Source organism: Python bivittatus, unplaced genomic scaffold (assembly GCF_059951505.1).
Source record: "Python bivittatus isolate LINGU-HERP-01145 unplaced genomic scaffold, Pbiv_v1 ctg000610_np1212, whole genome shotgun sequence".
Lineage (NCBI taxonomy): Eukaryota > Metazoa > Chordata > Lepidosauria > Squamata > Pythonidae > Python > Python bivittatus.
Window position 1 is genome coordinate 47,078,847 of NW_028277088.1, and position 23,402 is coordinate 47,102,248.

The following is a 23,402-nucleotide window of genomic DNA, read 5'->3' on the forward strand; positions in this document are numbered from 1 at the left end:
TCCTTCTTTCCCTTAAAATCCCACCAAACGCCATCAGAGCACTTTAATATACCACCAAAATTCAGCAGCAAAATGGCTACTTTTCAGTGGTATGATTTTCTGCTTCAAAATATTAAGGTTGGAAATAGATGTGCTCAGCCACTTCAAGAAGTAGAGCAATTTTTATCCTTAAGCACTCCAACCCCCAATAAAATACTTTAAAAAAAAAACTGGTCCAAAAAGCCTTGCTCCTGATGACATCACTGTACCCTTTGTGGCCACAGGTAGGGAACAAAAGCAAAGCAGTCCTTAAGTGAATACATCTGCCCTGTATGAATATTGTAGTTGCACAACATTCCTAGTTGAGTTTTCATAATCCCAGTAATTCATATCACAAGAGTGAGACTGGAACCAAGACAGAATGTCTCAAGTCAATTTCCTAAGAAAGCTTGAGATCTGCCTACCCACCCCCCCCCACCCCTACCCCCCACACATCCCTCTCCAGGAAAATAAGGTCACTCTATAGCATTCTCTCTGAACTTTCTGAAGCAGTTTCCTCCCTACTGCCTCACTGTGTCAATAGAGCAGGTCACTGTGAAGGAATTTTAGACATAGCCCTGGGGATGGTATGAAAGAACTGTTAAGGAGGGATTTGATTAAGCAGTTATACAGTCCTGATATTGAAGCAAGCATGCAAAAGAAACTCAAAATAACCCCACCTTGATTTTGCTTAGTATAAGATGGGACAGGGAGAAACTTGGACAGGCTTTCAGGATGACTGTCAGTTCTTCAAATTAGACCACATCAAGAAAGAGACACTGCAGGGATTTCAGAAATGCTACTTTACTGTTGTAGTGTACAGTAACAGAATCTTGAAAGTCTATCTAAGTTTCTCCCTGTCTCAACTTATCATGTTAAGATATAAACACCAACACAATTGTTGGTGTTGTAACAACAAAATGGAATAAAGAAAAAAATGTACAGTACAACTACTGTTGTATCCCACCATCAAGAACTTGTTGGAAAAAATGCACTTATCCACTCCAATTTTCCTGATTTCAGCCAGGGTGGAGAATTTGAAGTGACACTTCTTTCATAGATGCAGCATGTACCAGCCTAATGGGCTCTTCAGAACTAGCACTTCCATGAGAACATGGAATCCAACTGGCTGTTGCACAATGATAATTACTGATCCCAAATAACAAGGTAAATTAGTATTCCAGAGAGCTTGTTTATTGCTTTGATTTATGCAGCCCTAAATAGATATAGCACTAACAAACTGATTAACACTGAATGGACTTGCTTTTATTAGAGGCTAGCTTTCAGAGAAATTTCATTCTAGAACTTGGATGTTCACATCTAATTTAATATTCTTTTTAATAAAGACTGAACCAGTGTGGGAATCAGAGCTAACAAACGTGATTCTGCATAAGATCTCTTCCTGATAGCAGAGTCATCTCATGTAGAGCACACTGGAACTCTTTTCTCTAAAACAAGGAGAAATATATGTTTCACTTTGTTCCTACTATCTCTTATACCTTCTATTAGAGGATTCTTCCTCACTGAACCCCATATTAAATACTGAAAACTGTAATCCATTGGCATACAAGAGGAGAGGCTACATTGTTTAATTTATATTATCCTCAAGTGTACACCTACATATGTAACAGCACATTAACCTTAAATAGCATGATCCTTCATAAAACATGCACGCAAACATGCAAACACATATATGTAGGTGCCTTCAAGTCAGTCTTGACTCCTGCCTGGACAAGTCCAGACAGTTTTCTTGGCATCATTTGCAGAAGTGGTTTGACATTGCCTTCTTCCTGCAGCTGAGAGATTGACTGGTCCAAAGTCACGCAAACTGGTGCCTGCCTAAGGCAGAAGTAGAACTCACAATTACCTGGTTTCTAACCCTAACCTTTAACCACTACACTAAACTGGCTTTACAATGAATTACACCATACATATGCCCAATTAAAATAAGAAAATAATATATCTCCAAAAATGTTGACCCTTCTTCCTGGACTGTTTGGTCAAGTTTACTGACATAATTTACTGACAGGGAGGGACAATCTTTTTGTAGATCAGCAATGTACTTTTTAGGAGTTGGGTGGCCTTCAAGAGCTGCGTGAAGCAGGCCAGTGATGTCCCCTTTGGGTAAGACAGGTTTTTCCTTTACTTTTTGAGTGTTAGTAGTTTGTAGTTTGAGAAAAATAGGTGAATTCAACCTATTCAAAAGCACAACAAAACTTAGTCCAATTTTTTAAAAAATCAGAAAATTGCACCACCAAATTTTGTCCACATGAACAAGAATACAGCTATGGTCATAACATGGTGGCATAAAATTATGCTTTACCTTTGTTAACTAAATCTGTACAAACATTTTATACTACTGTATATATGTACTATTTTGTGCCACAAACCCCAAGATTTATGACTACTGCTAAAGTGTATTGATATATTTTACTGAAATTCCTAATTGATACGCCAAGTTTAGCTTATGTCTTGAGGGTACAGGAATGAGTTTGGAATGATCACTAAGATCTCAACAGTATCCAGTGGTGAGTGGCAACACATCATTAATACAGGGTTTTTTAAGAGTGCCAAATTTAGCTAGGACCTCTCATTAGAAATGGTACTACACACAAGGTAGCACAAATATGGGGTTTGTGGCACAAATTAAAAGTAAAAATAAATTTGTTGTAGAGCCATGTTTTGGTATGACCCAGGCAATTCACTTTCTAGTGGCCATTCAGCTCCTAGTATATATAGGGGGCAGATGATGATTGATTATATGCCATCAAGTCCATATCAGCTCTTTGAGCTTTAAAGTTATTTGGGTTTATAGTTAGATGCAAATTTGAAACTGGGTCTCTCCAGTCACATAGGCTTTCTGATAGCATGAGTAAATTAAACTAGGGTACCCACAAGGCAATACTTGAGCAACTACTCTGAATAAGAAGCTGTGTCTCTAATTGATTATTGATTATGTGCCATCAAGACAGTGTTAACTCTTAGCAACTGCATAGACAGATCTTCTCCAGAAAGATCTGTCCCTAACCTGGCCCTTCAGGTCTCCCAAAAGTGTGCTCATTGCCACTGTAGTCAAGTCTATCCATCTTGCTGCTGGTTGTTCTCTTCTTCTGTTTCCTTCCACCTTTCCCAGCACTATGGACTTCTCAAGGGAGCTGGGTCTTTGCATAATGTGTCCAAAATTAATATGTCCAAAAATAGGGGACAGATGGTAGCCCATTAAATAAGCACTGATTGTTGTCAGACTAATTCATTTAATATAATGTAGTGGGGAATTTGTGGCCATGTAAATGATATTGTAGCAGAACTCCCATTATTACTGACCATTAGACAAGGGAGTTGTAATCCCAAAATAACTAGCATGCAAATGTTTCTCTAATCCACCTTTTTGTTGACATAATAAAATCAAAAGGACAAATTACTTTTGAACTAATCTGGTTATTCACATATTTTAAAAATGACATATGTTTAATTAAATATTAAGTTCACCGAACAGAGGAACTTGCAAAAGTTTAGAAATCCATCCTTTTATCAGTCATGTTATGAATACATATGGGAAATCTCTCTTACATTTTTATATGAATTCACCACTACAGTGCTGTTAGCACAAACCAATTAGCACATTTAACACCTACTCCATTTACTGTCATAAACTATGCAAGCACTGGGCAAATAAAAATTTTCTTCAGTGAAATGTATTGTCAGCTAATATACTATGCTGAAATGCAAAATATAAATCACCCATAAGTTGCAGCCCATTGTTAGCTTAAAAGCCAGTGATAAACAAGGATAAATAGTAGCACCTAAATTCTCCTTTTGAACAAGCTGTGTGCAAGGATATTCTAGAAGTCAAATTAGATTGGATAAGAAAAATCCAAATGAGTTATGTAACTTGCAATGTGAGTTTATGCCTATTTACTCTAAAAAAATATCACTGAATTCTGTAGGACTGCAGCCCTATCAATACTACTGTAAACATTTAAGCTCTGTGGAGCTTATGCCCTGTTAAGAATATTTAGGATACAGCCTCATATTTCAGACCTATCAGAATTTCCCCTAGCTTCTGTTTCATACTATTTATCTGGGAATAAGCTGCACTGAGCTTAACAGGATTTACACATGGGTAGAATTGTACTGTGAATAATATCAAATGGATGGAGAACCTTTGGTTCACTGCCTCTTAGCCAGAAATTCCCATCATATATGACCAGTGACAATTCTGGGTCCAAGCTGATAGGACTTAATGTCTAAGAACCTCTGTAGGATCACAGCTTCCCCTCTCCTCTTTTAAAATAAGAAAGCGTTGCTATATTTGTTATGAGAAATCCAGGAAGTTTATAGATATGCATCACCCTGGGAGTTATAGAGTGCAATCAATCCAATTGTAAACATGTTTAGTATAATTACACGCCAAGCATTTTATAATTTGCTATGTGGCAATAATTCATTATTATATGCACACCAGTTGTGAAATACGCTGCCTGCTTTGGTCAATGTTTCCCTAGCACTCCCTTGCCCAGATGAATCTGCATCACTCATGACTGTCAGCCCTGTTTTTGAGAATTTAACACTGACAGAGAAGAAAAGGAAAGTGTGGGTGTTTTCTAGCTCTGGAACAAAAGAAAGAGGGCAGGACAGGGTGGAAAGACCCTCATGGCCAGCCCTTCTGAAAACATGAGCAAGACAACAAAACCATTCCAGGTTGTAATAGAAAGAATTCATTAGTGATACACCCACCACATTGTTCAAGACACCTCAAGGGAAAGCCCCATGCCATCAGTGCTCCTAAGGACTACCTTGACCCAAGTCACAATTAAAGGGCTACCTCAGTGCAATTTCTGTCTTTCTTTTCCTGTTCTGTCCAGGCTAATGGTGATTTGTGTATTGTAGAAATATCTCCACTAAATTGGACAGTCCCTCAAATATTCTTTCAGTTATTCTTTCAAGGTAATTTTCATAAGTATGAAAGGCCTGTATGTGAAATGGATATTTTGTAAGTCAAAGGGATATTTGTAAATGCTTGCTTGAGCATTAGTGGGGGGATGTCCGTAGATGTGCACCAGGGTAAATTGTTATAATACTTGCAAAGCAGACTTGCCACAAAACACTGCAACATTGTAGGGCTGCTAGATGGGTCTTTTTTCAGGGCACTTGTCCATTCTCCACAGTTATCAGGGGATTCCCTCATCCCTCTAACAGTCAGACAGTCACATTCAGTCCTTGTGAGCATTTTGGACTTCTTTTCCTTTAGTTTTGTTTTAATTTTGGCCATGTTTAAAGTTTCCATGAACTTGCTGATACTGCCTTCTTCTGTGTAGGTGGTGCGATTTTGGTTCCAAAAGAGCCACATAATGACCTCCCGGTTAAGAAATATTTCCTAGAAACTAGGGATACAGTATGTTTCCCATGAGTTTGCCTTACCTAGTTCCTGGAGGTGTACCTTTTATTGTCTCCACTCCTCCACAATCACAGTGGGAAGGACCATGTAGGCCACTGAATCCAACCCCCTAGTCAGTGTCTAGGGCCCCTCCTTAATTGCAACCAATTTTTAATAATATATCTAACAGATTCTCAGACTCATAATCAGTTCTCACACGCATAATCTTAAACATAAATCAATTTTCTCAGATTGAGAAAATAAGAGATCTAGCAGCCATTTCCAAACCAAACAAGTACAGTCTGCTCCAACTTCCCAAAAGAAACAAGCTGTTGGAAAATATGGGGTTCCAACCAAGCCTGTCTCCCACGGGCACAAAGGGAGGGGCAGCTCCGCTGCGGCCTAGCTTTCCTGCTTTGTGTGGGAGGGGCTTGGAGCCCGCCTTTTTCCTGTTTCCCTCATTTTCCTTCTCTTCTCCTCATGGCTCTCCACGAGGTGGGAATGAATCCTCTCTCCTCCTCAGGGTTTTTCTAGTAACATTTTCACAACCCCAACACAAGCTTCATCCCCTCACATCCAAGAAGTGAGAGAGAGAGAACCAGGACTTCCCTGCCCAACTTGCCTGCATAAAAGTTTCTTGTTTAAAAATAGAGTATTTACCAAATTCATGTGTTCTTACTATACTTGAAGTGTGTATCACAGGCATCCAGTACAAGCCACAATAATGTTACACGTGTCATATCAATATCATCATCATCGTTACACAAATGATGCAAATTCTGTAAACTGCATCATTTGCATGATGATGTCACTTGTTCTCCCTCTTCCCCCGCCCCCCCCCGTTCTCTCCTGGCCCCCCAATGGTGCATATATTTCATGGCCCTGAGAAGAGCACATACCTCTGGCTGCAAGTATAGGCATTAATGTAAGGAAAAATTGTTTCTAAAGGCATAGGGCCAGTAATGATAAAATGGTAGAATATTAGGCTGGGTGGGGAGCTCCGATTTACATCCTAACTCAGAGATGACCTCTGCTTTTTAGCCTAGCCTCCCTCATAGACTAGTTAGGAAAATAAAATAGATGGTAGCCCATTGCCATATGTGCCCTGCTATGCTCATTGGGGAAAAGAATGCGTAGCATAATTGCAAATTTTCACAAACATCTCTCTGTATTCCCACAGGCTCAATGTAAAATATGTCAGTATTATTGTACTAGTAATATTATTGTCCCTAGAGGAAGGGATAGGGGAATAAGGGCTCTTGAGAGAAAAAGTCAACTCACCAGAAAGATAACATATCCACAGTGACTGACAGCCAAAAGGACACTACGTACCTCTCACTACTTGATAATTGGGTTATTTTGTACTTTCTTTCTTTATTACTACAATGTCTGTATCACTACAATTTAACCATCACTATGCAGCTTGCAAAAGTCAGACAACAAAATTGACACAATCACAACATAAAAAGCAAAACATCACAATAATTATTTCTTCGCCATGTGCCATGTGCCATTGTTCACATCCAGGACAAGCAGTCCTGCGGATCACATTGTTCCTTCAGTCCCCAAAGGCTCTTTGATTAAGTCATCTCTTCACAGGTTTGCTGAATATCATCAAGGTAGGGGCCAATCTCACCCACAGGGACAAGTTTTTCCAGAAGATAGGAGACATGATAGAGAATGCTTGTTTCTGGGATCCTCCCAACAAATTTCTTAGTAAGTTGGAGATCCTCAACATACACTCCTGCTTGTGCATCTTGGTGGACAGATTCAATGGGCAGTTTCAATACAACCAGGTTCAAAGCATTGTTCCAGACTATCTGGGACTAGCTCAAGATATTTTAGCAACTGAGGTGGAATAGTATGTGGTTATACTCCCCTTCAAATTATTTTGGCACCTAAGGCAAAAAATCTCCGAATTTGCATATCAGATAAGCTGATCCATGCAGCTAACAAATAGAAGGGCAATGGTAGGTGCACCCCTGCATATTCTTTCTGTGCTACTTGGAGACAAAGCTCTATGTGCTATATGACCTGTCCTGTACCTCTCAACCTAGTCTATTGTCCTCAGGAGGAAACTCTACCAACATCAGTGACTATATTTACATGAACAAGAAGCCTGAATTAATAAGTAGCTTCTGCATGCAGTACCACCACCAATATCATCCACACACAAACACACCCTTTTTTTTTTTTAACATGAGGTTATAGGCTTACAGAGTCATTTGTACTCTAAAAGGCTACCATGGTGGATCCTTTTAGTGCAGCTACTATACCTTAGGTGTGCTGTCAGTTACAGCTTCTGGGATAAAAGGATCCAAGACAGCAGATAGTTATGGTTCAAACAACGTTAAGCCTGTGACTTCAACTAAAGGGCCACATATAGAGAGGTAAAACAGTCTGTGCTGGTTAGCTGTAGTTTCTTTCTTCAAATGTTGTGTGGACAACATCTAAATGATTAAACTGTCAGTATGGTCAGCTTTTTCATGTAGAACAATGGATGGTCATTATCTTATCTGTCTCTGGCAACAAAATGTTTTGGGTAGCCCTGGAAACCGTAACACCTTCCTCTCTCCTTGGCAGTAAAAAACACAATAATAATTGACATAACTATTTGCTGCCTTCTTGTGACACTCAGAATCCATTATCGGAGATGCTGCCTCACGCCAGTTAATGGTAACAGCTATGTCAAGGGAAGGGTTCAGATCTCAGTTCTGTCATTGACAAAGAACTATCTTTGCCTATCCTGAAGTTTTAACATGTTGTAAACTCTGGGTATTTATTCTCAAGTTACTCGGTTGATATTTGAACTTCACACCGAGCAGAAGAGTCAACTGCCTTCCTGCACAGTTGGAGGGTGCAGATTTAATTAATAGACTTCTAAGCTTAGAGGATGTTGAAAGGAAGGAAAGTTGGCATTTCCTTGATCAACCAGACAGGAGGATCTATGATGAATGGCTGATGCTGCAGTTGTGGTAGAAAATGTATGAGGCAACCTGGGACACATAAAAGGCAAAGTGATGTGTCAATTTGAAGTCAAAAATGAGCAATAAAGCCTGATGTACCATTACTCTCTATGAAATGGTAGCAAGCGTGGTGAATCCTGATTTTTGCCTCAAGGGACAGGAAGAGGAGGAGGAAAGGCATCTAAATCCATCATATTGCATTTGGAAAGAGGCAGATCATTATTATTATTATTCTTTTCCTTGTTCTTTGCAAGGTTGTGGAGTTCAGAGAGTGCTCCAGATGTATGACCAGGGGCAATAAAACTCATCCGCACTAAAAATCCATTAACACCACTAATGTGCTGGACTGATTTTGACAGAGTATAATATCTGTGTAACAAGATTCACTACCATAACTGGCAGCCAAAGAAGCATCAAGAATCCTGACTTTTATTATGGTTGGGAGAACTTCATGAATAGTGATGCTCTAAGAGCAGTTTTGCAAACATTTCTTTCATTTCAATCCTGCCATTTCTTGTGTTCTGCCAAGGAGTTTATGTTGGATCTTTACTAGAAACTCATTGATCTCACAACAACCTTGAAAGGTAAATTAGGCTGGGAGACAGTGACTGATCTGTGTATTAATGAGTAATATTAATGAATTTAATGACTGAATGAAATGTTGAATCCCAGTCTCCTTTGTTTTAGTCCAAAGCTCTAACCACTACACCACTACTGCATGGGTAAGTCAGGAATATCTTCATGAAATCTTTTTTTCTCTTTTTTGCAATCCCCGTTTTCTAATTTATTCTAGCAACCACAAACATTATAAACATTCCAAGCACTGAACTTCTCAAGATCAGAGCAAGTACCAATTATGATGTTTGCCAAATCCTCCTGGTTTTGAATAACTGCTGGAATCTTTGCAATGAAGGGGAGGCTCATTTATAAACAATTGATTAATAATTGAATTTATTTTTTCCTTTGCCCTCTTGAAAAGTGGAAAAATAACTTTATATTGTTTATTTAAATACGTTTCATTTAATTAACATTTAATACCACAAACATCAGTGTTTTTTGTGTAGAACATGGAAACATTCATTATTCCTTCCTTTCTTCCTGGAATGATTAAGGAATAGGGAAGGTTAGATGAAAGATTCATGCTAGGGCATCTTATTACTTTCACTGTCTGTCAGGATGGTAGAGAGAATGGAAAGTCATTAATCACATATCAAGACAGCAGATTAGAGTTGCCAAGGATTTTGAAAAGGACCATCAAGGCACAGCAATTAATGGAAACAAATAAGATAGCATCGTTCTTTTTTGAAAAGCAAGGGATAAATGCTAGGCAACAGATATTAGCTGATAAGAGGAAAATTGAGGCAAGATATTACCTTTTCAAGTAAATCAGAAAAGGAGTAAAGAATGAGAAACATGAGAATCAAGAAGTTTCTATAAGCTAATAGTATTGTTTTTAAATATTAAGCAAGAGAATATGTAGACAACAAATTCCCCCAAATATCTATCTATCATGATCACACAGTGAGCTTTATAGTTAGATGCAGATTTGACACTGGATCCCTCCAATCTTAGGCCAATGCTATAACTCCTACACTACACAGGTCTTTAATAGCATGAATAAATTGATCTAAGGTGACCACAAGGCAATACTTGAGCAATTACTCAGAAGCAGAAAATGTGTCTCTGATTGATTATTGATGTTTGATTATGTAACACCAAGTCAGTTTGGACTCTTAATAACCACATAGGTAGACTTTCTTCAGGATAACCTGTCCCTAATTTAGTCCTTCAGTTCTTCCAATGGCACAGCCATCACCGCTGTAATCAGGTCAGATACACATACACATACAGATGCATATACTATATTTATTGATTGATTTATTATTAAATTATATGTACAGATAAGTACAACAAGAGCAACCTCTAGAATGGATTTCAGATGAGATCGGCAAGCCTACACAACAATGTGGGGAAGCTGGGCATTGAACAAGATTTTTGTCTGTATTTATCAAATTATTATTATTATTATTTTTTGCAAGGATCATATTAAATTCTGGGTGATCTCCCTTTGGGACAGATATGGTACCACTATAGAAAATGTTGGGTCTATTGACCCTCTACCCACATTAAATTGATTAGGCTTCCTATAGCAAGGTTAATGTAAGTAATTGCAAAAACTGGGAGAGGGATCAAAATCTAATGATAAAATAAAGTTTTCTTCAGGTTGATCTCAGCTCCTGGTAACATCATAGACTCATCCATGAGACAACACAATGCTGGTTTACCTTTGGATTCTTCCAGGATGGTTTTTCAACCTCTCAGTCTAGTCTATGGGCCTGGGACTTCTTGGATGTCTCCCATCCCAGTATTAACCAAGCACAACACTGCTTAGTTTCCAAGTTGAGACAATGTCAACCAAGTGCTGCCACCTGCTGGAACAAATCCATTGTATGACTTTATCAAAAAGTGCCTAACCACACAACCTGCTATAGACCAACCAGTACAACCTATGAAAAGGATAACACTCCCGTACATCAAAAATATCTCAGAAACAACCCACAGACTACTACAAACACAAGGCATCACTGTAGCACACAAACCAACTAAAACCCTCCAAAACATCTTAAGCAATTCAAAAGACCAAGTAGCCTAAGAAGAAAAAACAATGATCTACAACGTACAATCTAACAGCCACTATGTAGGACAGACAGGCAGAAGACCAGCAGAACACATCCACAAATACCAACTAGCTGCCAGAAGACATGACAAAACTCCTTAATCTCACAACACATGGATAGACTCAACCACAGTTTGCAAACATCTGCAAAGAAACAACCAAGTTCAGAGAACACCAAGGACTCCACAAAAATACTGCCCTTGTGGACTTTTGATTTTAAATTTTTACTTATGGCCAGTGCAACTACTTTTGTTTTATATGATTTTGAAAACACCAAACTTAAATGGGATTCTTTAATGGGATTCTACACAGAAGAAGGAAGACTTTACATCATCTTTGCCAGGATGTCATTGTTTGTCACTATTTTTTGTGTCCTTAGTTGCTAGTAAGTTGCTTGTGAAAGATTCCAGCTTTGCATTCAGGTTAAAATTACTGAGTAAACACCTATCTGATTTATATTTCATCTTCCCTCCAAAGGTCAAGGCAGTATCCATTACTTCCCATTTCATTTCAATAAAAACTCTAAAGATGTTAATATTGTAGAAATAACTCTTAGGCTTCATTTCAGCATCTAATTCTGGGTACTATTCTACAAAATATTCAAGAACAGTCAAAAACGAGACTTTTTTTTTCTTCACAAAACAACACATCCTTCCTGAAAGGTTATTGAAGAGGAAAGAAAAGAAGATGAATCACTGCAAGCTTGCAAAGAATTTCTTCTCAGAAGAACCTCTCAACTATGTTTCTGAATGCATTTCAATGGAAACGCTAAAGCAATCCACTTTATTATTTATTTTTCTGGGAATCGAAAGAGAAAATGTTTTCTGTTAACTCTTCAAAATGATTTGCTTGAATAATTGGAGTTTCCATTTGTTTAAACAAAAAGAATCCTATCCCTGAAAACAGGCCTGAAAAATTTGTGGAAAACAGAGGAATAAGAAATATTTTGGGAACAGAAAAGAGAGCCTGGTATCATAACAATTTGAAAATGAATGTTATCCTGCATTTGAAGGACACGTTCAGCCTTTTAAAAGAAAAACTCAAGGTACATTTTTCAAAGATCTGTGATTGAATCCCTGACAAAAGCATCACTAACAAAAGGCAGAATGACCTGGCTCCAATTACGACTCTTCTCTTCTTCTTTGATTTTGGTTGCAGGATAGAAACACTGGAGGGAAGAAGGAACAGAATTTTTAGCTCTCATAGTGCTGCACAAGCCAAGATTCTGGATTAGGGACCTTCATTACAATCAAACTTAAGAATGATAATTCTACAATGAATGCTACAGTTGAGGAATGGATTCACAAAGACTTTTCTCACAACTGCAGTTACTCAGAGATAGATAAATGTGCTAATTTCAATTTCTCAAATTTAAATTTGTTCTTCCTATTTCTGCATCAGTATTTTTGTTTTTTAAAAAAGTTTGCTTAAAAAATCATATTATTCTGTGTAACATTCTCCTAATGTACACATTTATCTGCAATTTTGTCCAGTCTATGCATATTTACAAACAAGTGTCCTTAACATATGTTTGCCTGTGTATCCTTTTTTGCCTGTGTATTTTTGCCTGTGTATCCTTTTTTGCACACAGTTTCCCCTAATGTACATATTTGTATCCACTTTTTAAATTGCTCAGTTTCAAAACATAACTGAGCTTCAGTTATATATGAATTGAAAAAGATGAAACTGGGCAGGATTGCATTAAGAAGGCAAAGAATATGAATGTATTTCCTTCCTCTAGAAATAATTAATTCTCATGTATTTGGGAACGCATTGCATACAAATGGTGAGCAGTGCTGGAAAAATAGCTGTAGCCCACATTGTCCCTCTTCCCTTCATCCATTCCCCCTCCACACTTTCTTCCCATAAAGCAAGCTGGGAAAGGGATAGAAACACTTTTGCCAGAAGTCTAAACTCATTGTTTGCCAAGGGTTTTAGGAATTAAGCTAAAGGCTATTTAAAATTTGTCCAAGAGATCTGGGAGGCTCTGGGATCACAAATTGTCGATCCCTGCTTTAAAACAGCTACTTGTACACAGTGCTGCTTTCGCCACACTCATCATCGTAGAACTAAACACCTCAGCATTTGCAAGCATTTGTCTTCCAGATGCAGGCCTTCCAAGGGGCAAGGTGACATCAAGTGCAAGCTGTTGTGTGTGTGTGTGTGTGTGTGTCATTCTCATCAGTCAACAGCACAAATTATATGAGCCCTGAAGTTTCCATCTGTTCAAAGGAATAGGTTTGCTTGAAACACAATGCCCATGGTCACCATGAAAACATGACAAGGGGCTCACATAGCAACTCAGGCTAAAAAGGAAGAGAGCTTTTGTTCAGTATCCAAAAAGAAACCATCAATTAGTAAAATCCCTTTCATTGTTTTGTCCATATTCAAATCCCTTGTGGAAAAAATATATGAGCCAGGCTCTTTTAATGGCTAGTTTTATGCAAAAGGCCTAGAAAAGGTAACGTTCAGTGCAAGAGGAAACTTTAACATAGCTAAACCAGTTTCATAGGGCAAGCAAATGAACCACAGAGGTGAAAAGCAGTGACTTGACCTAGAAACCCTGTTTTGTTCAATAATCTGCTGCAAACAGTGAAGCTCATCCCACAGACACGGTTGTGTAACGTTCAGCACTTAAAAGGCAAGTATACAAATCGCATTTTCAGCTACTGAAGTATTAACATCTCATTTGAGCTATTTGCTTCATGCTATAAAATCCTAAATAATCTGGGATGGGGTATTCATACAAGGAAGCTATCTGAGATCTTCCTGTTTCAAGACTGAAAAAAATTTAGGTGGGTGGTACAAGAACTGTCAAAGACAACCAGCTACCATTAGTATTGATAAAAGTAAGCCTAAGTCAAGAAAGTAAGATAAAGCTACTTATCTGAGTTTTTGTAATCAGAAAATAATGGCTTAAAAAGACGGACCAAAACCAAATGCAGAATGCAAAGTTAGAATGTCTCTTTTTGCAAATGAAGCCCAGAGTTCAGGAAGTATGCAGAGTATTTTAATTTTTTGAAAAGAGTTTAATTTCCAGTGAAATGGCTTTATTGTATCAAGCTATAAGGTTGCTAAATGTATCTGTAACTTTAGGAGGGTCAAGCAATCGCAAAGTTTAAGAATTCATGATATAAACTAATTTCAGTCCATATTCTGATTTTCCGAACAAAAGGACTCATTCCCTGCTTTTGTTCTTTCTCGCTTCTTCCTTTCCATATAAGCTTATTTTCTTATGTAGTTTTATCAATGGTTATCTTGTGTTTTGTTAAGGATGGTACTTAATTTTTGTTCTATAATCTCTCATATGCTCACATGTTACAGCTGCATTTTCAAAAAAAAGTCACACGTGACCATTTCTCTCACACTCTTGGCTGCTTCCTTTGGGGCTAGATCTCGTCCATCTTGGCCTGTCTGAATCCAGCCTGCCCCTTTTCCTGGCTCATTCACAAGTTCCATTCCTAGCTTAACTCACAGGGAGATTCTCCCATAGATGAAAGTTCCAGCTTCTTTGACCACATTGGCTGAGCATACCAACCAACCCTAATCCTTTGCACACCTCCAAGTTATAGCCTCACCTGGCAGCTACAGGGGCACAGTGTTGCTGGGAGAAAACCATTATGCTTTTTTCCTTTTACCATTTACACATGAGTAGTCTTTCTGATTCCCCCTTGTTTAAAATTTTGGCTCCCTATAGGCTTCTGGGTGTAATTCTAGGTGCTTATTATCAATTCTAAAGCCCTTTGTGGCTGGCTTACTTGTAGGACCACCTGTCTCCAGTTGCCTCTGCTTGTCCTGTCAGATCCAGCAGAGTGGGCATGCTTTGGATCCCTTTCACAAAACAATGTCACCAGTGGGACCCAGGGGCTGTGCCTTCTGTGTTGCAGCACCTGCCCTGTGGAACATTATTCTCCCCAAATTCAGTGAGCCCCAACCCTTCTGTCCTTCAGAAAGGCCCTAAGGACCTTCCCATTCCCCTGAGCACAGGGCCAGACTGTGGGAGGAATCCATATAGAATGTAAGAGCTTTGAATGAGATATATGATGGTTAGCCTTGGTTGCTTCTACAATATTACTATTATTTCTGTTATTCCAGTATCCTGTTGTTTTTTAGTGCAAAGGTTATTTTTTTCAAAATATATTATTTATATTTTATTTTAATTTCTTGTTTTTATGTTTCTTCAAATTTTAAGGTGTCCAGAATTGCTCTTGTGAATTGGCAGCCATATAAATCTAATAAATAAATCAATAGGGTTGGGCTTCAATCACATAGTCATGGACGCTATGTTGTCTTTTTTTTTACCACCAACCCCCCCCCCCCCAGCTGACATCCCTGTATCAAGCATGCTGTTGGTCCCAGGTCCCACATTGGGGAGTTAGGCACTATGTTCTGTAAACAGTGGATTATGGCTTAGCCAATCAGTAGTAGTTTATTCAATTAACCAGTGTTTAGAACAGTATTTTTCAACCTCAGCAATTTTAAGTTGTGTGGACTTCAACTCCCAGAATTCCCTACCCAGCTATGCTGGGTAGGGAATTCTGGGAGTTGAAGTCCATACATTTTAAAGTTGCTGAGATTGAGAAACACTGGTTTTGAACAATACAACTTAGTACATTGTGCGAGCTCAGCATGAAGTTTTTGAAGGCAGGAGTCATCCAAAACATTACATACAGAGAAGGACAACATAACTGATTTTAATAAGATGCTGTTTCAAACAGACAGCCTCCTCAAAGATGCTATCTGTCTGATTTTGTTGTAGCTCTGTGACTAAACCTGAGGGCAAAACTGTTATATACTATTCCCCGATGAATCCTAAAACCATTTGTTTAGCAGGAGCAGAACTCCTGATTAGGCAGGATTCCTGTCTTTTCCAGAATGCAAATGCCTTTTATATTCCATCTAAGTCTTTCTATAGCTCCTCTTTCCAATTACAGACACAGCTAAAAGAAATTTATTACTTATTCTAATTGAGTTGAGATAATCTTCCTTGCCTGGTGAGAAATGAAATAATAGAAGGTGTATAATAGCCACATAGTATAAGATTAGAATGCTTCTTCATTGGAAGGAACTTTCCTTGACACCCATAATTTTCAATTTAAATAATAAAATCCAAGCCTCATTCTTAGACCTTTGTAAAATACAAATAGAATTTAGCTTTTTAAAATGATAAAGGCTTGAAAAGGTTAAAAATATAGTTCAGTCTACAACATACTGTGCTGTTAATACTTAGCCCAGGTTCATTTAATTAGATTGCTGAATAGTAGGGGGGGTGTTAATTATTCTTTTAACAAGACAGCAGTTGACTTTAGTTAAAGAAGCACAGAAGGCCTAATGTAGCTGCAGAGGCAATGTTAAGACCCACCCAATACGCAAAAAGAGAAGAACGAGAAGCTAGAATTGTAAGGAGTTGCTGAGGATCCCAGGTACAGTGGTTTTAAGGAGTTGCAGGCAGATACTCCATTTGCACCCCTAAGTGCTCCAAAGCAACTCTTTCAATCCACCATTCTAATATATAGATATTTATACATGTCGTCTCATCCAGTGTACATGAATTGTGAATCCCTTTGGTATTCACTTATTGGTAGCATGCAATTTTGGGTAGCGTACAATTTTGGTTCACCTAAGAATTCATGGGATGGATAAGAGGAAATTAGGCACATGAAGGCATCATCTTGGATGTTATTCTTCCTATAACATTTACACATAAAAATGTGATCAACTGCCCTAAGGATCCTTCATTTGCTCTATTATTCTTCCTATCATTGTTGAAAGACCATCAAGCTTAATTCCCGAGTCTGTAAGAAAAAGGGATGATCATCAAAAGTGAAATGGTTGGAAAAGAGAGGAAGCACCAGGGCTTTACTCAAAAGGATATAAACTTATGAAATATAAATAGCTGAAATACCTTTAAACTTTTAACACTATTTTTACTTGCAATGTCAAAATATATTTTCATTAACAGAGGAAACATAAATTAAGATGGAACCCCTTGAAGTACTTGCTAAGTGTTGATTAGGTTAAATCTATTGCACCAAAAAAAAAAAAAAAACCCCACCTCAAAAATGGTTTACTTTTATACAACATGGTCAGCCCAAAGTGATTTATCTGTCTGTGAGCTTGCATGTTGCATAATCTAGGCAATGTGCTTTACTGATAAATTACAATTAAGCAAACAATAGCTTAGTGCAGTGTTTCTCAACCTTGGCAACTTGAAGATATGTTGGCTTCAACTTCCAAAATTCCCCAGCCAGCATGATTTTTTAATTTTTTGTAATTTTTCTTTTCTTTTAATAAATATTTAATAGTGGAAACCTGAAAGAAACAGGAAAAAAGAAAAAAAATGACCAGAAAGAAATAAAAAGAGATTTACGTACTTACAAACTGAAGAAGAATTTTCAAAATAACATTAGGGCAATACTATATATAAAGTAATCATCTCTATCATTGGAATTAAATCAATAGTCAAGATTTTTAAAAAGTAGCCCATATAGTAAGAATTGACAATCGAAATAAAGAATTAATAAACATTTATTTCAAATTTAGGAAATCATCCTTATTATGACAAAACAGACAAGAGCTATTTTTTAAAAACGTTATGCTAAGAGAAGACTAAACTTTGGGTGCAATACACATCCATTTGTAGAATTATAATCCATAAATGGTTTCCAAGTTAAATTACATCCTGTGTCAGATATTTTCATTCTGTCAATGCTGTTTTATTTACTCAATCACTATGCAAACCTTGAGGATCTACAGGGTAACCTGCAGCAAATATTACAGTAGCAATAAAAGGAACCCAAAAGGTTGTTGCTTTGTTAGCTTAGACCTGAAGGTAAGAGAGAGCCTTAGTCCTGAAATAGAATTGGACTTTTTACAAGTATCTTAACTTTGTCCCCATCTATTCAAATCTGCTTACAATATGCTAAAAAAATACAGCTGTACATTTCCAAGTGGCTAATTTTTTTTTTTTTTTAATGTTATCTCTAAGGAAGAGCATCGGCACATTGAGTTGGGTAGCAGTCTTCAGATATCGGAAGGGCTCCTTTAACTATGATCTGTTTTCTGTCATCTCAGAATGTAGGACATGAGGAAGATGGTAAGATTCCCTTCACTGGATGTGTTCAAGTAAAGGGTGGAAATGTTTTCAATTGAATTCTATCAGGAATACTTTAATTTGGATTCCTACGCTGAGCAGCAGGTTGGATTCAGCAGCCTAAATGGCTCCTTCCAACTTTACACTTCTATGGATTCAGATTTAATTACACTGAAATTGCCAAAATAATTTTTAAAAAGAGCCCAGACACAAAACCGATGATGATGATGATGATGGTGATGATGATCATGATGATCATGAACAGTCTTTAACCAAGCTGGCTGATATCTGCATTTTATGTTTCACTAAAGGGACATGGCAACCCACCCACCCACCCCCAGGATAAAATCTTGCTTCTAATTACATGTAGATTTGCAGCTGCTGTAAGAGATAAATACAGCAAATATTTCCTGACACAGCAAGTAAATAAAGAAGGAAAAAAGAAAGATAAAAGAAAGACAAAAAATGCAAAAAGATAAGAGGAAAAGAAATATAAACAAAAAAATCAATATAAAGATGAAGTTTCCAATTTTCTTTGCAGCAAATACAAGTATGACTACAAAATTATCTCTTACTCTTTCTATTATCTATTTTTCCTTTTCAGCATTTTCAGAATGTTGGGGTTGTCTCTACGTATCTATCTCCTTAGATTTCTGCTAAGGAGAAAACAGCAAAAATTCTCCAGCGAAGTTCAACACTTTGCTTCCAAATTTCATCCATATGATTCTGGAATGTTTCAGGGAACTGCTGTCAGTCCACGGGTTATGGATTGCCTAACTCAAGCTAAGGCCCACAGCTTAGTGATATAGTATCACAGAAAAAACTGCATTTAATCATTAGCATTAGCATTTTAGTCTTAGTCCAATTAAACAGACAAAATTGAGCTAGATGGGTCCCGTTCTCTTTAGGGGACCATTGTTGTGTTAGTAATTACAGAAACACAAAACATGTTTCTTGTTTTCAAAACTGCCTTTGGTCTTGCACATCCCACTTATACTCATTTCACACCTAGTTTAAGGCTTTAAAATTAATGCACACAAGATTCATTTTAAAGGAGAAAGACAAGGTTAGAAAGAGAAAAGAAATGTGTTTTCTAGGCAGCCATAAAGCAAATGAGACGATTAGACACACACACACCTGCAAAAGAACACTACACACTCTAAATTTGATAACTGCCAGCCCATTGTCTAAATCTACAGACTGGTGATGGATGATAAGCCATTCAACTGAACAAGCTGCACCGCCAATCTGCTGTGTAAATTAGCAAATGTCACCTGTATCAGTGGCGCCTTTGTCTTCTGCAGCTGTTATAGAACCAAGAACAGTGTCCTGCTTTCCATGGTTCAGGGATAATGCTAGGTAGACTTCTGATTATGGTGAACTAGTGAGAGAGAAATTAAAAACTAAAGGTAGCAAAAGCTTTCCTAGTCTCACTGGTGATGTTTTCTGAAATGAAATGGCAAGTTAAAGATACTATGACTGTATTGTTTAATTTAAACAGTTAGTGCTGACCAACTACCAAACCACTCAAGGCAGTTTACAATGTACAGTATATAAATATAAAAAACCATTTTTTTTCCAATTCAAAATGGCGCCGTGGATGGCAGCCTCAGTGAAACGCTCCCTGGTGGGTTTGGTGTTTTTCTTTATATTCTGCAGTTCATTGCAGATTACGTATTCTAGAAATGAGCTTTTAAATATCAGACAGTTTTCTGCTTACACAATTCCTCCTGTTTTTTGTGGCTGTGGGAGTGCTGCTACAGACTTTTTGACCGCGGGGGCAGTGGCTTCTCTCAGCTTCATCGGCGGTTTCGTCGGCAGCAGCTTGGGAACTAAACGAAAACATATGAGATCCAGACGAAGGGGAAAGCGAGCTGGAATCTTGGTAAGACTTAGAAAGCAACAAACTAGAACTCCTCTACCCTTGATAGTTTTAACAAATATACACTCGCTAGCCAATAAAATGGATGAGATACTCATTTTAAATTGGAATAACTCTGACTTCTCAAATGCTGCAGCCCTTTGCTTCACTGAAATGTGCCTTAATCACTTAATGGAGGATAGATTCCTACAACTTTCCGGCTTTCATCTTTACAGAAGAGATCGAATTACAGAGTCATTGGGCAAACAAAGGGGAGATGGTATTTGTTTCTACATTAATGTTTGCTGGTGTAAAGATGTTAAAATCCTACATAAATCTTGCAGCATGCATTTAGAGACTTTAGTTATTAACTGCAAGCCATATTATGCTCCACGTGAATTCTCATTCATCCTGGTTAGAGTTTAAATACCTCCTGCTTCCTCAAATAGCACAATACAGACTTTAGCAGACCAGGTAGTTGGCATAGAACAGAAATATCCGGACTCCTTACTTATTGTTTTAGGAGACTTTAACAGTACTAATCTTACTTACAAGTTGCCCAGATATAGACAACATCTCAGTTGTCCTACTAGAGGCAAGAATACATTGGATCATTGTTACACTACATTAAAGGGAGCCTACCGCTCCATACCCCATGCAGCAATTGGATTGTCTGATCATTGTATGACCCATGTCATTCCCAGCTACAGGCAGAGCCTTAAAATTGCAAAGCCTGTGATTAAACCAGTGAAGATATGGTCTGATAATGCTAAGTTAAACCTATAGGCCTGCTTAGAGTGCACAGACTGGAATGTTTTTGAAGTTGCCTCGGCAGATCTGGATGAGTATACTGATTCTGTGACATCATACATTAGCTTTTGTGAGGGCACATGTGTGCCCACCCAAAATATATGTATATATAATAACAATAAGCCGTGGTTCACAGCAAAGCTCAAACAGTTGTGTCGTGACAAAGAGGAGGCCTATAGGAATGGGGACAGGATTATGTATAATCGGACTAGAAATGTACTTACGAGAGAGATTAAAGCGCCAAAGAGAAATTACTCAGAAAAACTGAAAAATCAGTTTTCGGCAAATGATTCTTCACCTGTGTGGAAAAGCCTGAAAAACGTCATCGGCTACAACAACCCACCTCTATTGACTGAAGAGAGCCATCATCATTAGCATCAAACTGTTCTACTCCTGTTCCCAATTCCCTCGGTCCCTTACCTCTGGTGTTCCTAGAAAAAGAAGTGTGAGATCTATTTCAAAAACAAAAGATTGGAAAAGCTCCAGGCCCAGATGGTGTGACCGCCTCCTGTTTGAAAGCTTGCGTGGAACAACTGGCCCCCATTTTCACACACATTTTTAATAAATCACTGGAGATGTGTTATGTCCCTTCTTGCTTTAAAAGCTCTACAATCATTCCAGTTCCTAAGAAATCCTCCATCAGCGAGTTGAACGATTACAGACCTGTTGCACTGACATCTGTAGTTATGAAGACCTTTGAGAGGTTAGTGCTGGCTCACCTGAAAGCCATCACGGATCCCCTGTTAGATCCATTGCAGTTTGCTTATCGAGGAAATAGGTCAGTAGATGATGCTGTTAATATGGCCTTACACTATATTCTGCAACACCTTGAATCTCTGGAGTCTTATGCATGAGTTCTTTTTGTGGACTTCAGCTCAGCATTTAATACTATTATTCCAGAAATCCTTTACAACAAACTGATCCAGCTTACTGTGCCTGGCCATAGCTGTAGGTGGATAATCAGCTTTCTAACAGATAGGAAACAACATGTGAGGTTAGGCAAAACTATATCCAGGTTAATCAGTACAGGTGCCCCTCAGGGATGTGTGCTCTCCCCGTTGCTTTTCTCCCTCTACACCAATGACTGCACCTCAAAAAACTCTTCTGTTAAAGTTCTGAAATTTGCAGATGATACAACTGTCATTGGTCTTATTCCAAATGGAGATGAGTCAGCATACAGACGGGAGGTTCAACAACTGGTCTTGTGGTGTGGTCATAACAACTTGGAACTGAATACACTCAAAACTGTAGAGATTATTGTGGATTTTAGGAAGAACCCTTCTAATTCCCCTCTCCTTACTATACTTGACAGCCCAGTATCAGTAGTAGAGTCCTTCAAGTTCTTGGGTTCTATAATCTCCCAAGACCTGAAATGGATGCTTAACATCACAACCATCATCAAAAAGGCACAACAAAGGATGTTCTTCCTGCGTCAGTTTAGGAGGTTTAAATTACCTCAGGAGCTTTCGGTACAGTTTTATAGAGGAACCATTGAGTCTGTTATTTGTTCCTCTATAACTGCCTGGTTTGACTCTGCAACCAAACAGGACAGATGCAGACTCCAACGGATAGTTAAGACTGCAGAAAGAATAATTGCAACCCACCTGCCTTCTATAGAAGTTCTGTATACTGTGAGGGTTAAAAGGAGGGCGGAGAAGATATCTGCAGATCCCTCTCATCCTGGACATAAATTGTTTCAACTTCTTCCCTCAGGACGGCGCTACAGAGCACCGTATGTTAAAACATCTAGACACCGGAACAGTTTTTTCCCTTGTGTCATTGCTCTGCTGAACACCTAATTAATGCAGCATGACAGATTGATTGACATTGCATGATAAGATATGATTGCCAAGACGTGACTGATGATCCTCTGTTAAATGTGAATATATGCTAGACAATAGCTTCTCCTTTTAAAAATGAATGTATGTTAGTCAATAGTTGTAGTATTATTCTTCCCCCAATTCTCCTCTTCTGATTGTATAGTTTTAGTATATAATGTTATTACTTTTTATTATTCCTTATTTCCTGATGCTATGCAAACACACTGAGAGTTTTTTTGGACAGAAGTCAAATTCCTTGTATGTCTCATACTTGGCCAATAAAGTATTCTATCTATCTATCTATCTATCTATCTATCTATCTATCTATCTATCTATCTATCTATCTATCTGATAATTAAACAATTAAAACCATGAAAAATCTCTTTTCTAAAGCTTGACAAGGAAGTTGCTTTTTAAGTACTTCTTCCATGTCTGCCTTATTCTATTAAATTTCCAATGGCAATACATTCTGAAAATAATTAATCTCAAATCATTACTAAACAAGCTAATGACAATTGAAAGCAGAGGTCCTGTTCCAGTTTTAAAATACAGCAAGAACCACATCAGCACACTAAGTCAGAACTAAATTGCTTAAGGCTTTATAGATAATTAGCAGTGCTTCCCATATCTTCAAGAAAGATAGATTTATCCTAAACCTACTTCAGAATTAGTATCAGGCCTGCTACTAGCACCAAGATTTCTAGGGCATCTGCTCTGAGATCTCTAATAAGGGAGGCTAAACGGTAGGCTTCTATGTTCATTTTGCCATACTATCAAAGA